The sequence below is a fragment of the Cupressus sempervirens genome, chromosome 9 (genome assembly GCF_028749045.1).
Source record: "Cupressus sempervirens isolate cs-2001-9-10 chromosome 9, ASM2874904v1, whole genome shotgun sequence".
In the NCBI taxonomy this organism is placed as follows: Eukaryota; Viridiplantae; Streptophyta; class Pinopsida; order Cupressales; family Cupressaceae; genus Cupressus; species Cupressus sempervirens.
In genome coordinates, this window is record NC_143126.1 from 647648787 (window position 1) to 647663544 (window position 14758).

Sequence of the window (14758 nt, forward strand, 5' to 3'; positions counted from 1 at the left end):
CCTCATTCTTCAAGAAGAAGTCAAAAAATTGAAAAGGAAACAAGAGATCCAGTTAGTCCGAATATTTGAAGTCATGGAACAAAACAATCAAGCTAAAAATGACAAAAATATGGTATAAGAAGACAAAAGACTACTCAACACCAAGTTAGAAGAAAAAGACAATAAAATCTACCATATTTCACTACATCATGCAGACTTGGTGAATCAGTTGAACAACTCAATTCAAGAAGTCATCCATATAAGGATAGAATATGAAAGACTCATGAATGATCTTAGAGAAAAAGAAAAAACCATTGAAAGAATGATGAATTCACAAGAAAACATGAATTCCAAAGGTTAGTTGAGATATCCCAGAAAATATAGAAAGGTAAGGTAGGATTGGGCTACACTAAACAACAAAAGTCATCATAGCAAGAAGCTCAAAGAAATAAAATACATGCATGCAATCATTGTGGGAAAATATGGCATACTTCAAACAAGTGTTGGAGCAATGGAAAGTCAAAGTTTAATGGCAAACGTTACAATTTTAACAAGCATGGGCACAAAGAAAGTGAATGCATAGAGAAGACCAAATTTGAAGGAAAATGTTTCTCATGCAACAAGTGAGGTCATAAATCTTCAGAGTGTAGAACCAAGAATTGGAATCCTATTGAAAAACTTGCTAAAGCTATCTTTGGTTGAGATTACGACACTTGTTGTAGATGTTATTTATATAGAGATTTTGGGTACATTGGACCAAACTACATGAAAACTCACCTCAGAAAAAGAGTTCCTACCAAAAGATGTTATGTATGCAAAGAATTGCATGAATAGAGGAAAAGTTGAAGATGAAAAGAAAACAAAGGTTGACACAATAAAAAAACAAATGAAGCAACAATGGGTAAAGAAGTCTCCAAAGGATTCAAGTGAAATCAGTGAGGGCATTGACACTCAAGACAATGGATTGGGTGACTCAATCATCTTTGCATAAATATGCAAGGCGATCACTAGAGTTGTGATAAAATTCATATTCTACATTAGCTCTAGTCATCTAAGAAAAATAGTCTAAATTGGCATATCAAATGCACATGGACAAATGATAGACTTAGACCAGATTGAGCTATTAGCTCTAACTGAGTTATTAGATCTAATTGAGTATGGATAGACTTAACTGAGTCACAGAATCAACCGAGCATGAAAAGTCTATACTAACCAAGCTTTAAGACCAAATTGGGTATCTTTTACCTACCCAGGTAAAGAGCATTAAATGAAGCCCTAAATTTAGAAATATAATAAAAGATAAAGATTGAAGCTTCCTTTTCACTGCATTTTCAAAATTCTCTTCGAGCTCAATATTTCTTAAGCCCCCAGAGCAATATTAGTGAAAACTTTTGAACGAGATTCTTAAGAGAATTCATCATCGTGAAATTCTTTCTTCATTGAGGAATATGGCAGCATCTTCCAGTTCAAAGGTCAAGAAAGGTTTAGAGATGTTGGTAAAGAGTTCAGATTGCACTCCTTTAAAATTCTTGCTCTATCCAACAATTGTAGTGGAAAAGGATCCTCAAGGTGCTCACTCTTCCATTCCTCCAAAGGTATTACTCATGCATGATATCATATCATTTTATCATTGTTCTATCCAAGAGATATGAAATCTTGAGCTAGATCAAGCCTATCATTTTTGTGTGAAAATGATGTGCTTAACCTAGATCACAAACATCCAGAGGTCAAGGGGTTGGCCCACATCACCCATATTCCTAGGAACTTTTGGATCGAGTGGATCAGGCTTATACTAAGCCAAGTTCATGATATGTCATTTTGATTGGAATAGACCTACCCCATCTTTAAGAAGATAATTCATAGGATAACAAGGTATCCTATGATAGAGAAAGCCAATACTACTAAAACCCTAGGTTGGGCAAAACTAACAAAGCTAACCCTAGTCGAATGGGATGGTAGAGGATTGAAGCTAAACAATGTGACAAACATGGAAATAAAATTTTACATCCATGTGATTACTCATAAAATCTACAACTCAAGTCATGCCAACAGTGTGTCATGTGAGGTAGTGGACCTGACATACAAGATTGTAAGGAAGAATCTATTTTTCAACCTTGTTGAGCTTCAACACTCCTAGCCAAGCAAGAACATGGAGAGAATTCAGGCCTCAAAGAACAATCCATGTAAGTTTAGTTCATTCTTAATATTTTTATTCTTTTATGTTAAGGAATTATTTCCTTCTATACCAAATGTTGTTTGGAAGAAAGACACCATTGTTCTATATCAAATCAATGAATTCATAAGTGAAATGGGTGAGGAATTTGATGGCATCTTGGATGCTTACTTTCACAATTTCAAAGAAAGGATGAAAAGTAGGCTTAGGATCACTAAGTAGCTTATCAAAGACTATGAACAAGATATATGTTTCCTAGTTGACTATGACAAAGTCCATATTCAAGCAGTTAGGCCTAGGATAGTATGGATTAAACCTCTAGCATATGAGGTGAATATTGATGAAACAAAGGATATTATTGAGGCTCTCATCAATGAGCCTATGGACCCCAATAATATGTACTTGGAACTTATGAAGAAGCAAAGACATGAATATCTCTTGACATTTAGGTCCCTCAAATTCTAAAGGGAGGGAAGAAGAGGTTGGAAACCATTGGAAAGAAACTTGCCAAATCAAACACATCCCTTATTATCATTAAAGGCAAGGGTAATGATGTAGAAGAGGAAGAAGACAATGAAGAGGTAGAGGAAACTAATGAAGAAGAGGAAGAAGAGGAACCTCCCAAGAAGAAAGAAAAAACTCCATCCAATCCACTCAAGAGACCAACAAGATCAACAACAAGATTAGCTCCTATGATTAAAACTACCAAGCCAAGGAAGGAAAGAATGCAACTAAAACTTTAGGATGAGGATGACGAAGATGAAGACAATACCCCAATCATATCTTTGAAGAAGACACCCCCTACCTTTGAAAAATAACTAGAAAGTGCAAGGGGAAGACGTATTTCAAGCTTTAAATACTTCAAGCATGAATCTAGAAGTAAAGAGTAGAAGAAACAGATTGAAGATGCATTAGTTGTGAAAATGGAAAAGTAGAAATATGACCCTTTTGAGCTTAAAATCCATGCTCCTAAAAATATGCTGAAGGTTATTTCACCCCATTGGAATAATGCAACAAAAAAAATAAAGGATATTAGAGAGAAAACTTTAAAAATCTCATGCCTAATCTCTCTAACAAAGAAATCGAGGCAATGTCTAAACATGTATAAATACATACTCCTATATTTAAAGCTTTCCAAAGTTTGGAAAATAATATAGAAGATGTTGTACATTACATGACAAAGACATGGAAGAACATCTTTGACATCAAGGAAGAAGGAAATCTTCTAGAGATTCAGATAATTAAGGAATCTAATGCTGAAAAGATTATAGTGGAAGCCATGAAATCATTTCCCTCCACTCCACATAAGGAAGCAATTGTACAGCAATCAATTGAGTTGAACCCAGTTCAACCTAGCAGTGAAGTGAAGAGTCTCACACTTTCACCAAGTTCTATCACAAAGGAAACTAAGCAATAGGCCCCAGCAATCTCAACCAAACAATAGGATCCATTAGTCTTGATCGAGCAACTAGATCCATTAGTCTTAACCACGCATTAGACTCTCTCTATCTTGACCAAATAGCAACAACAAGAACAATAGAAGGACTCAGTTGACAAGGGAAAAGTTATCATTTCTTCTCCAATAGCCAAATGAAAGGGAGAAAAGAACATATTTGATGGCATTGATCTTAATGAGGAGATTTTAATCCTGAATTGAGACCAATCAAATCTATTAGCTAAGGAAATGGACATTCTGAGAGAGCTATGGAAGAAAAGGGCAAAGAAAAGAATGCTAAGGGCTGAACGAGATAGGAGCCAAATCTTGGAAAACATTAAAGAAATATTAATAGATTCTCTATCTATAAAGGTAAATGAAAAATCTACCATCATTTGATCAATTAATTGATATTGTACACAAGTTCAATGAGGATACTAATGGGCACGACAGACTTCTTATGAAGGCTAAGAGAAAGTTTGAAAATAATGTGCTAGATAATGTAGCACAAAGATAGTAATTGATCAAGTAGAACTATCTAATTTTATATCTTCATTATAAAATACTATAAATAATGTTGTATCTTTATTTGTAAAGTTGAGTGATTCCATGAACTTTACCAAGGAAATAAAAGAAAAATTGGCCTAGACTAACAAGGACTTGCAAGAGGGTGCAAATCAATTGGCACTTAATCCAAGCTCCAATTCTAATTATTTTGCAAAATCTAGATTCTTGACAAATCTACAAGTAGAATTGCTAAGGGAAGAGTCCAAGATAAGGGCAATATTTATTGGCATTCAAGGTATGTTACTTCTCCATATGTACATTATGTAGAAAAGGATGGATAATGTAAGGACATTAGTCAAAGACACAAATCTAGTAGTTGCACATCATATGTATGAGTTATTTACTAAGATTCAGATTGATCTATAGATTTAAAAAATTTTGCAAGATAATTGGGATAAGAATTTGTCCATAATTTTAAAGGTACACCATGATTTTCTTTGTCATTTTAACATAACCTTGTAAATACTTTGACATTTGTAACAAAAACAAGGGGGGAAGAAAGTGTACAAAGGGGGAAAGCATATAGAGAAAGCATATGTACATATTGTAAGAGGAAATATTTATAACAACAAGATACATATAAAGAAAAAAAAGTTTTGAAAAAACAAAAACAAAGTTTTCAGTTCTAACCAAGTTGTAGAGTTTTCAGTGCAAACTGAGCTACTAGATCAGGCATATTCGAAGGAGGATTTTGACTAAAGAAGTTTTTCAAATCATGTGTATGATAAGTGTTTTGTCACTAATGCCAAAGGGGGAGATTATTAATCTCATGCAAGATATATTTTTATTTAGTATCAACATACTTAGTCATAATGAAAGGACAATTGCAACTAAGTTACTAATATGCAGTGTTAACCAAGCTCACAATCGATATAAGAAAACTACAATGTCCATTAATTTTCAGTGGAAACTGAGTTTACAGTTCACACTAAGCTCTAGTGTCAACCGAGTTGATTGTATCTATCGAGCTCCAATGTGAACCGAGTTAGTAGAGCAATCTTGTTCCGAGGTAGTAATCAAGATGGCAGTGTTAGATTGTGGTGACTGATCAGAAAAGTATTGTACATACTTCATAAATAGTGGGGTTCGGGGCATCACCCCGAAGAAAAAAAATTTGGGCCGTGGCCGACATGGTAGCTTACATATTATGGCCGACATATGTATAACCCTAAAGCGGTTTAATACTTGTATAAAAAGAGCTTAGGGTTGGGTATTTTTCATTATGTTGTGATGCGAAATTGGTTCTTGCGGTGGTATTGAGCTGTAAGGGATTACAGATTGTAATTAGGTTGTAATCACTGGATTGTAATAAGATCAGACTTGCTATTTGGTGGACATAGCCTAGGGATTGGGTGAAACACGTTAAATCTTGGTGCCTTGTGTTCATTTCTGTGTGATCTATTATTTTCTGTTATTGGTTATATTTGCATGTAGTTTTTTTTATTTTTGTCTATGGTTTATCCTAACAAGTGGCATCAGAGCGAGGTTGTTTTTCAGTTATCCTCTACAGGAAAGTCTCACGATTAAGTGGGAGTCTCACGGTTGAGTGGGAGCGATGGCAGATGAGGGTAAGCTGAGGGTTGACAGGTTTAATGGGAAAAACTTCCAGTTATGGAAGATGCAAATGGAAGACTATCTATATCAGAAGGATTTATGGAAGCCGTTGGAAGGCAAAGCCAAGAATCAGGGAACTATGTCAGAGGCTGAATGGGATCTTTTGGACAGAAAGGCACTCGAAAGCATTCGGTTATGCTTGGCACCATCGGTGGCATTTAATATTACAAAAGCAAAGACGACAGAAGATTTGATGAAAACCCTAGCGACACTGTATGAAAAGCCCTCCGCTTCAAACAAGGTATTTCTCATGAAGCGTTTATTTAATATGAAAATAGCAGAAGGTGGATCTGTTGCAAATCATTTAAATGAGTTTAATACTATTACTAGTTAGTTATCTTCTGTGGGTATCAATTTTGATGAAGAAATTAGGGCTCTCTTGATTTTGTGTTCTTTGCCTGAAAGCTGGAATGGCTTGGTAATGGCGATGAGTAATTTTGTTCCTAGATCTAGTACCCTAAAATATGATGATGTGATCGGTGTTGTTTTGAGTGAGGAAACTCGTAGGAAATCCTCAGGTGGATCTACATCAGGAAGTTCTTTGAATGCACAAAGCAGGGGCAGAACGACTAAAAGAGGAAGTAACTCTAGAAATCATGGGAAATCAAGAGGAAAGTCAAAAGGGAGGAGGTCTCAATCGAGAGGACCAAATGATTGTTGGTACTGTGGGAGACCAGGGCACAAAAAGAAAGATTATTGGAATCAAAAGAAAAATGAAGGAGATAAATTAGATGGAGACAAGGAGGAAAATGTGGTAAGTAACAAATCCAATGAGGATGCTTTGCTTCTGTCTTTAGAGAGTGTTGATGATTCATGGGTTTTAGATTCTGGCGCTTCATTTCATGCTACACCTCATAGAGTTTATTTCATTGATTATGTCCAAGGGGATTTTGGGCTTGTTTATTTGGGGGATAATGAACCCTGTCAAATTGTTGGAAAGAGAAAAATTAAGATTAAGTTGCAGAATGGGAATCATTGGCTACTACATGAGTTAAGACATGTTCCAAAGCTGAGTAGGAATTTAATTTCAGCAGGGCAACTCGGTGATGAGGGTTGTGTAGTTACTTTTAATGATAAAAATTGGAAGGTTTCAAAAGGTTCCCTTGTAGTAGCAAAAGGTGTGAAAGTAGGCACCTTGTATCTTTGTACAGGTCATATTATTCCTTCTACTTTGATTGTTTCAGAGAAAAATGAATGTTCAGGAACAATTGCTGCAGTTGAGCAGGGAGAACAAATAGCTGCTATAGATTCTGATACAGCGTTGTGGCGCAATAGACTTGGGCACATGAGTGAGAAAGGTATGAAAGTACTTCATTCAAAGAAAGTTTTACCAGGTCTAAAATGTGTGAATATGGATTTCTGTGAAAGTTGTGTGTATGGAAAACAAAAGAGAGTGAGTTTTGTAAAGACTGGGAAGGAAAACAAAAGGAGAAATTAGAGCTTGTGCATACAGATGTATGGGGACCAGCTCAGGTATCTTTCGTTAGTGGCTCTCATTATTATGTTACATTTATTGATGACACAACTAGAAAAGTATGGGTTTATTTCCTTAGCCAGAAATCTGATGTATTTCAAACTTCTAAGAAATGGAAATGCTTGGTTGAAAATGAGACTGGTAAGAAATTAAAATGTCTCAGATCTGATAATGGTGGTGAGTATTGCAGTCATGAATTTGAAGATTATTGCTCCACTAATGGTATTCGTAGACAAAAAATTGTTCCAAGGACTCCACAGGAAAATGGAGTGGCTGAACGCAAGAACAGGACTATAATGGAGCACGCAAGGAGCATGAGGTTGCATGTTGGGTTGCCCTTACACATGTGGGCGGAGGCTGTCAATACTGCAGTATATTTGATTAATAGAGGTCCCTCTACTCCTTTGGGCTATTCTGTTCCAGAGGAAGCATGGACTGGTAAGAAGGTGAGTTATTCTTTTCTCAAGACCTTCGATTGTGAAGCTTTTGCTCATATAGACTCTGAAAATAGAACCAAGCTAGAAGCTAAATCAAAGAAATGTGTCTTTGTTGGATATGGCATTAATGAATTTGGTTATAGGCTTTGGGATTTTAAAAATCTTAAAATTGTTAGAAGTCAGGATGTCATATTCAATGAGAAAGTGTTGTACAAAGATCTATTGCAACAACATGAGAAGAAAGAAGATGATTATATAGTGCTGGATGATGCTCCAAAAGCTGATGTTCCAGCCATTCCTCATGATGTGCAACAACTACAACAACAAATACCACACACACCAATAAATGTTAGACAGTCAACGAGACAAATTAGACCTCCACAAAGGTTTTCTCCCTCTTTGTATTCTATTTTACTTACTGATGTTGGTGAACCTGAAAGTTATGATGAAGCTGTGCAGGTGGATACTAAGATTCAGTGGGAGTCTGCAATGAACGATGAAATGGACTCTTTGCTGGAAAATAAGACATGGGATTTGTGCAAGTTGCCTGCAGGTAAAAAGGCTTTACAGAATAAGTGGGTTTACAGGTTGAAAGAAGAGGAAGGAGGTAAGAAAAGATTTAAGGCTAGGTTAGTTGTAAAAGGATTTGCACAAAAAAAGGGAATTGATTTTGATGAGATATTTTCTTCTGTTGTTAAAATGACTTCTATTCGTAATGTTTTAAGTCTTTTGGCTACTGAAGATTTGCGTTTAGAGCAGATGGATGTTAAAATAGCCTTTCTTCATGGTGATTTGGATGAAGAAATATATATGGCTCAGCCACAGGGTTTTGAGGTCAAAGGTAAGGAGAACTTAGTGTGCAAATTGAAGAAAAGTTTATATGGCTTGAAGCAAGCATCTCAGCAATGGTATTTGAAATTTGACAGTTTTATGCATGAGCATGGATATAACAGGTGTCATTCAGATTACTGTGTTTATTTTAAGAGGTTGGATGATTATGGCTACATTATTTTATGTTTATATGTTGATGATATGCTTGTAGCTGGGTCTAACATGGATCATATTAAGGGGCTAAAATGTCAGTTAGCACATGCATTTTCTATGAAGGATTTGGGGGCAGCAAAACAAATCCTTGGTATGAATATTTGCAGAGATAAGAAGAACAGAACATTGACGCAATCTCAAGCTGATTATGTTGAGAAGGTGTTGCAACGTTTCTCTATGGAGAATGCTAAATTTGTCAGCACACCTTTACCCAATCATTTTAAATTGACTAAGGAAATGTGTCCCAAGACACAGGAAGAGGAGGATAAGATGTCCAAGGTACCCTATGCTTCAGCTGTAAGAAGCTTGATGTATGCTATGGTATGCACTAGGCCAGATATTGCACATGCAGTGGGAGTCGTTAGCAGGTATATGAGTCATCCAGGATTTGAGCATTGGAATGTTGTCAAGTGAATTCTCAGATATTTGAGAGGAACATCCAATAAGTGTTTACACTTTGGGGGCTCTACTACTGATTTACAAGGCTATGTTGACTCAGCTTTGGCTGGGGATATTGATACCAGGCGGAGTACTACAGGTTATGTCTTTACTGTTAGTGGGGCAGCTATGAGTTGGGTTTCTAGGTTAGAGAATATTAATGCTCTATCCACTACAGAGGCAGAGTATGTTGCTGCAACAGAGGCAGCCAAGGAGATGATATGGCTTCAATTCTTCTTGGAAGAATTGGGACATCCTCAAAAGGCTAATTATTTGTTCACAGATAGTCAGAGTGTCATTCATCTTGCTAAGAATTCAGCTCTGCATTCTAAGACCAAATACATATAGTTGCGGTACCATTTCATTCGGTCAGTTTTGGAGGATGGAAAGTAAAAGCTAGACAAGATACATACCAATGACAATCCAGCAGATATGTTGACAAAGGTTGTAACAAGGGAGAATTTGAACTCCTCTCCAGCTTCAGTTGGTCTTTTAGACTGAACATGAATAAAAGAATAGTAGAGTCCAGGGTGGTTTGATCCAGTGGTAGCCCCATGTGGTAGTGGTATTGCTATAGGATCAGTCTCCAAGTGGGAGATTATTGTTTAGTGTGGAGCATGATCAGTCCCCAAGTGGGAGATTGTTAGATTGTGGTGACTGATCAAAAAAGTACTGTACATACTTCATAAATAGTGGGGTTTGGGGCATCACCCCGAAAATTTTTTTTTGGGTCATGGCCAACATGGTAGCCAACATGTTATGGCCGACATATGTATAACCCTAAAGCGGTTTAATACTTGTATAAAAAGAGCTTAGGGTTGGGTATTTTTCATTATGTTGTGATGCGAAATTGGTTCTTGCGGCAGTATTGAGCTGTAAGGGATTACGGATTGTAATTAGGTTTTAATCACTGGATTGTAATAAGATTAGACTTTTTGTTTGGTGGACGTAGCCTAGGGATTGGGTGAACCACGTTAAATCTTGGTGCCTTGTGTTCATTTCTGTGTGATCTATTATTTTCTGTTATTGGTTATATTTGCATGTAGTTTTTTTTATTTCTGTCTGTGGTTTATCCTAACAGGCAGAATAGTACAAACCAATTCAAAAGCATCTATTAAGTGATCAATGTGAACCATGCACCCAACATCTACCAAGTGCTAGAGCAAGCCAAGGAGATAGTGGTAACTGAGCATTTCCAATATTGCCTGAGTATGACATTGACCAAAGTTATTACACCGAGCTGACTTGGTGATTTTTTTTGGAACTATTGATATTGTAGGTGACCTATGTAACAATTATTTGGATAGATATAAGTATGAGATATTTTTTTTATCCAAATTGTGGAAGTAGAATTATTCATTGTATCATCATTCAAGAATTAGTGAATATGGAAGAGTTGATTGTCTAGAAGGCTACAAGCATCACAAGGAAAGGAAGAGACTCATCTATCATAGTCAGGTGATTAGTTTACTTCAAGGATCTTCATCAACAATCAAAGTTGCATTTCAGAGATCATCCACTGATTCATCCTAACAGGTGCATCACTCCCAAATCCTTTAACTAGGTGGACCTAACAGTCCTTTGCAGAAACTCCTAATAGAGTACATCACCAGGGTAAGATCATTAGAAGTGATCATTTGTAAGCCTTAACTAGCCAACTTTATTACTACAATAGTGAAGCATTGTGGGTGTCATCCCCCACATAGTTTTACCTTCTACTTGGAGGGTTTTTGGGTTAACAAATATTGTGTTATGGTGTCGTTACTTTAATGCTTTAATATTTCATTCATTTAAGGAGATTAGACAAATACAACAAAGTGGTACAAGTAAAGAATTTTAAGTGGTTCCTGATTCACCCCCCCACCTTCACCTAGTTTGTATTAAATTTCCAACACATTAATATGGCTGGCTTTTTCTGGCACTTGGTTGACACTAACATCACTCGACATATACTTCAAGTTCTTTTATATTTGGTCAAGCTTGTGCATTTGATCTATCTGTGATCACACCTTCAAGGCTTTAGCACTACTCTCTTCTCCTTTTGTCACATGATTTAAACAATCACTTTATCTTGTCGAAGTCCAAATAATCAAGTGTCTAGTTATAACTTCCTCTTCATAACTCAATCTTTCCTCTAAATTCTTTTGTTATGAATAACTTCTCAAATCATCTTTATCAATCAAATAGATATGATACTTAGATCAGATAGCAAACTATCTCACCAATAGGTTTGACATCAATGAGAACATAACAATTGTTCCAATTGTAGTTTCCAAGAACCATGTTAACTATTCATACTTAAGAAAACTCAAAGTTTCTACATTATATTGACTAAATAATGATTTTACTTGATAACTTTATATTTCAATTGATTGGTTAAGACTATTTTCTATCATTGCAAACTCATTTGCTAACACTACAAATGCTTCTACAACTCCTTGTATCCCTCTATTCTGTTATGTTCTCCAAATGCCTCCCTTTACTCCATTTCATGCTACTTAACCAAGAGGTTTCTAATTGCTTCTTGATCAAGACAACTCAACCAAGAAGTTTCTAGTTGCTTCTCGATTAAAACAACCTAACCAATAGGTTACTAGCGGCTTCTAGAAGGAGTCAATTAATTAACAAATAATTATTTTTCGTAACTCTAGCAATTATTTGTCAATTAATCACATGTGGAAAAATAGTTGTGCAAGCTACCTAAAACTAACACTCCCTCTTAGTGAGGAAGTTGTTCTGCATGACACCTAACTTATCTCTAAAGAAGATAAATTTTTCCTTCCCTAATGCCTTTGTTAGAATGTTTGCTACGTGCTCCTCTGTAGGTATGTACTGTAATTGAACAATCCCCATTTGTACACAATATTTGATGAAGTGATATCTGATGTCTATGTATTTAGACCCATCATGAAACACTAGATTCTCAGATAAATTGATGCAACTCTGATTGTCACAGTGTATCGTAGTAGTCTCAACCTTCTAACTGAACAAGGCTACTAACAACTTTTGAAGCCATATAGCTTCACATGTTGCCATGCTAGCTGCTATGTATTTTGCTTCTGCTGAACTCAAAGCCACAAACTTTTTCTTCCTATTGAACCAAGATACAATGCCTGATTCCAAACTGAAACAACACCCTAAAGTGCTCTTTTTTTCTATTGTACTTCCTACCCAATCTGCATTAGTATAGCCCATCAACCTAATACCTTCACCTCGAATATATCTGATCAATCTGCACATGTGGGTCTCTTTGTTGTGTGCTACAAAGGCTTCTGGTTTCTCTATGTATACCTCCTTTAACTCACCGTTAAAGGAACGCTATCTTGACATCCATTTTATGGATCTACCATCCCATCTATGCTGCAAACAAGATCATAGCTTGTATAGAAGTATACCTAGCCACTGGAGCAAATGTCTTCTCATAATGTATTCCCTCCTTTTGAGAGAACCCCTTAGCCATGAACCTTTCCTTATATTTCTCAATACTACCATCTACACCATGCTTTATCTTGTAGATCTAGCATGATCCAACTACTACTCTATCTGTTGGTCTAGGAACTACCTCCCACACATCATTCTACATAATTGAGTTATACTCCTCAACCATAGAATCTCACCATAGCTAATGCTCTATAGCCTCCTAATAGCTGGAAGGTTCACTATCTACCAACTGATTAACTAATGCAACATAGTCATTGAACTTGGTTGGTTGTCTCCATTGTCTAGTACTCTTCCTAGGAGCTCCCACAAACTCCTAAGTATTCCTTAGTGTCTCTTGAACCTCACAATTCCTACTGCCAACTATAGAGAATGAAATATCAACCTCTAAGTCTCTAGATGTATTTCTTGTTGCACCTATTGCTCCATGCTCTACGAATCTTCACCACCTGAGCTTACACTTGTTCTATTAACTATACTTGTGTTTTTTTGCCTTTGACTAGGCCTTGGAGCTTTTTCTCACTTCTCACTCTAATCATCTATTGGAAAATCCTTGGACCTTCTAAATTTCTTGTCCTCTTGACATCACGCCTAAAAATAGTTCTCCTAGTCCCAAGAATAAAAATCCTATATGCCTTTGAGGTTTCATTGTACCCAAAAAAGTACACCCTCTCTGCAATTTGATCTAACTTGGTATGTGTATCACCTAGAATATGACAATATGCCAAACTCCCAAATATTTTGAAATGGCTAACATCAAGCTTCTTAGCTGTGAAAGCTTCCTCTAGTGGCATCCTCCCTAGTACCTTGTGTGGAAACCTGTTCTAAATGTAGACCATTGTACTACACACCTTTGCCCATAGGTAGCGGGGCCTATCCTGGTCATGTAGCATAGCTCTTTCTACCCCTGATATTGAATGTTTCTTCCTCTCAATAACTTCATTCTACTGTGGATTATAAGGAACTATCCACTCTCTCTTGATTCCTTCCCTGGTATTGAACTCCTAGAAGTTATTTTCTTTGTATTTGCCTCCATTGTTTGACTAAAGAACCTTTATCTTCTTTCCTATCAAGTTCTCCACTAGAGCCTTTAACTCTTAGAACTGACTGAAAACCTCATCCTTGGTCTTCAAGAAGTATATCTAGGTCTTTCTAGAGAAATCGTTTATAAAAGTAACATAGTACTCATATCACTGTTGTGGGACTCTACAAGTTTAAGTAGGACTCTATGAGTGTGAGGTAGAGGTGACCTTTTCGAGCCAAATGGCCTCTAGACTCTGACTCAACCAAATCTTGGTAGAGTCCAAGGACTTTTTTGAGTCCCAAGCCTAGGACTCCCAAAAAAAAATTATTTTATTTTATTTTATTTTTTTGTAAATTTAAAAGGATAGAGATTTCTAGGTGTTTTTTTTAGTGTATATTAATTTTGAAAATGATGTTGTGGTATGTCAAGAATTTATTAAGGATTGAATCTTAAATCTTAAATCGTAAATCTTCAACTTTATATTATGTTATTTAGTTTTTTTTCTTTCAGAAATTCGTTGTTATACTTATGTGATCTATGCAAAATTGTGTATGAGTGTTGTTAAGTAGCTTCTATTTATCTCAATTATTGTGTATTTGACATTAATTGACTAAATGATGCATGAAAAAATTGTTAAATCCTTAAAAATATTTGAATTTTATTGGTTTTTCAATTTTTTGAGTCCTTGCCAAGTCGTGGCTGAGTCTGAGTCTGAGTCAAATTTTGACTTTCCAAGTTAGAGGTGAGTTTGAGTCCCATAACTATTACTCATATCCTCTAAGAGACTTTGCTGACATTGGTCCACATACATTTGAATGTACTAGATCAAGAACACCTTTAGATCTAGTGTCACTCGAAAAAGATGCTTTTGCAAACTTTCCCAACACACATCCCTTACATCATCATGCTCTATGCTCACCTTTGGAACACCTGCCACAATCTCATGAAGCAATTTGATTGTTTCATGATGAATACGGCCCTTCCTCCTATGTCATAGCTCTCTAAGATCTCTAGGATTACTATTGCTCATGAGTGCCTTAAGAATATCAAATTGTAACCTATAAAGGTGACCATTCCTAACTCCAATAGTTATGGGTGATTTCTAATCCTTGTGCTTAATCAACACATGTCCCTC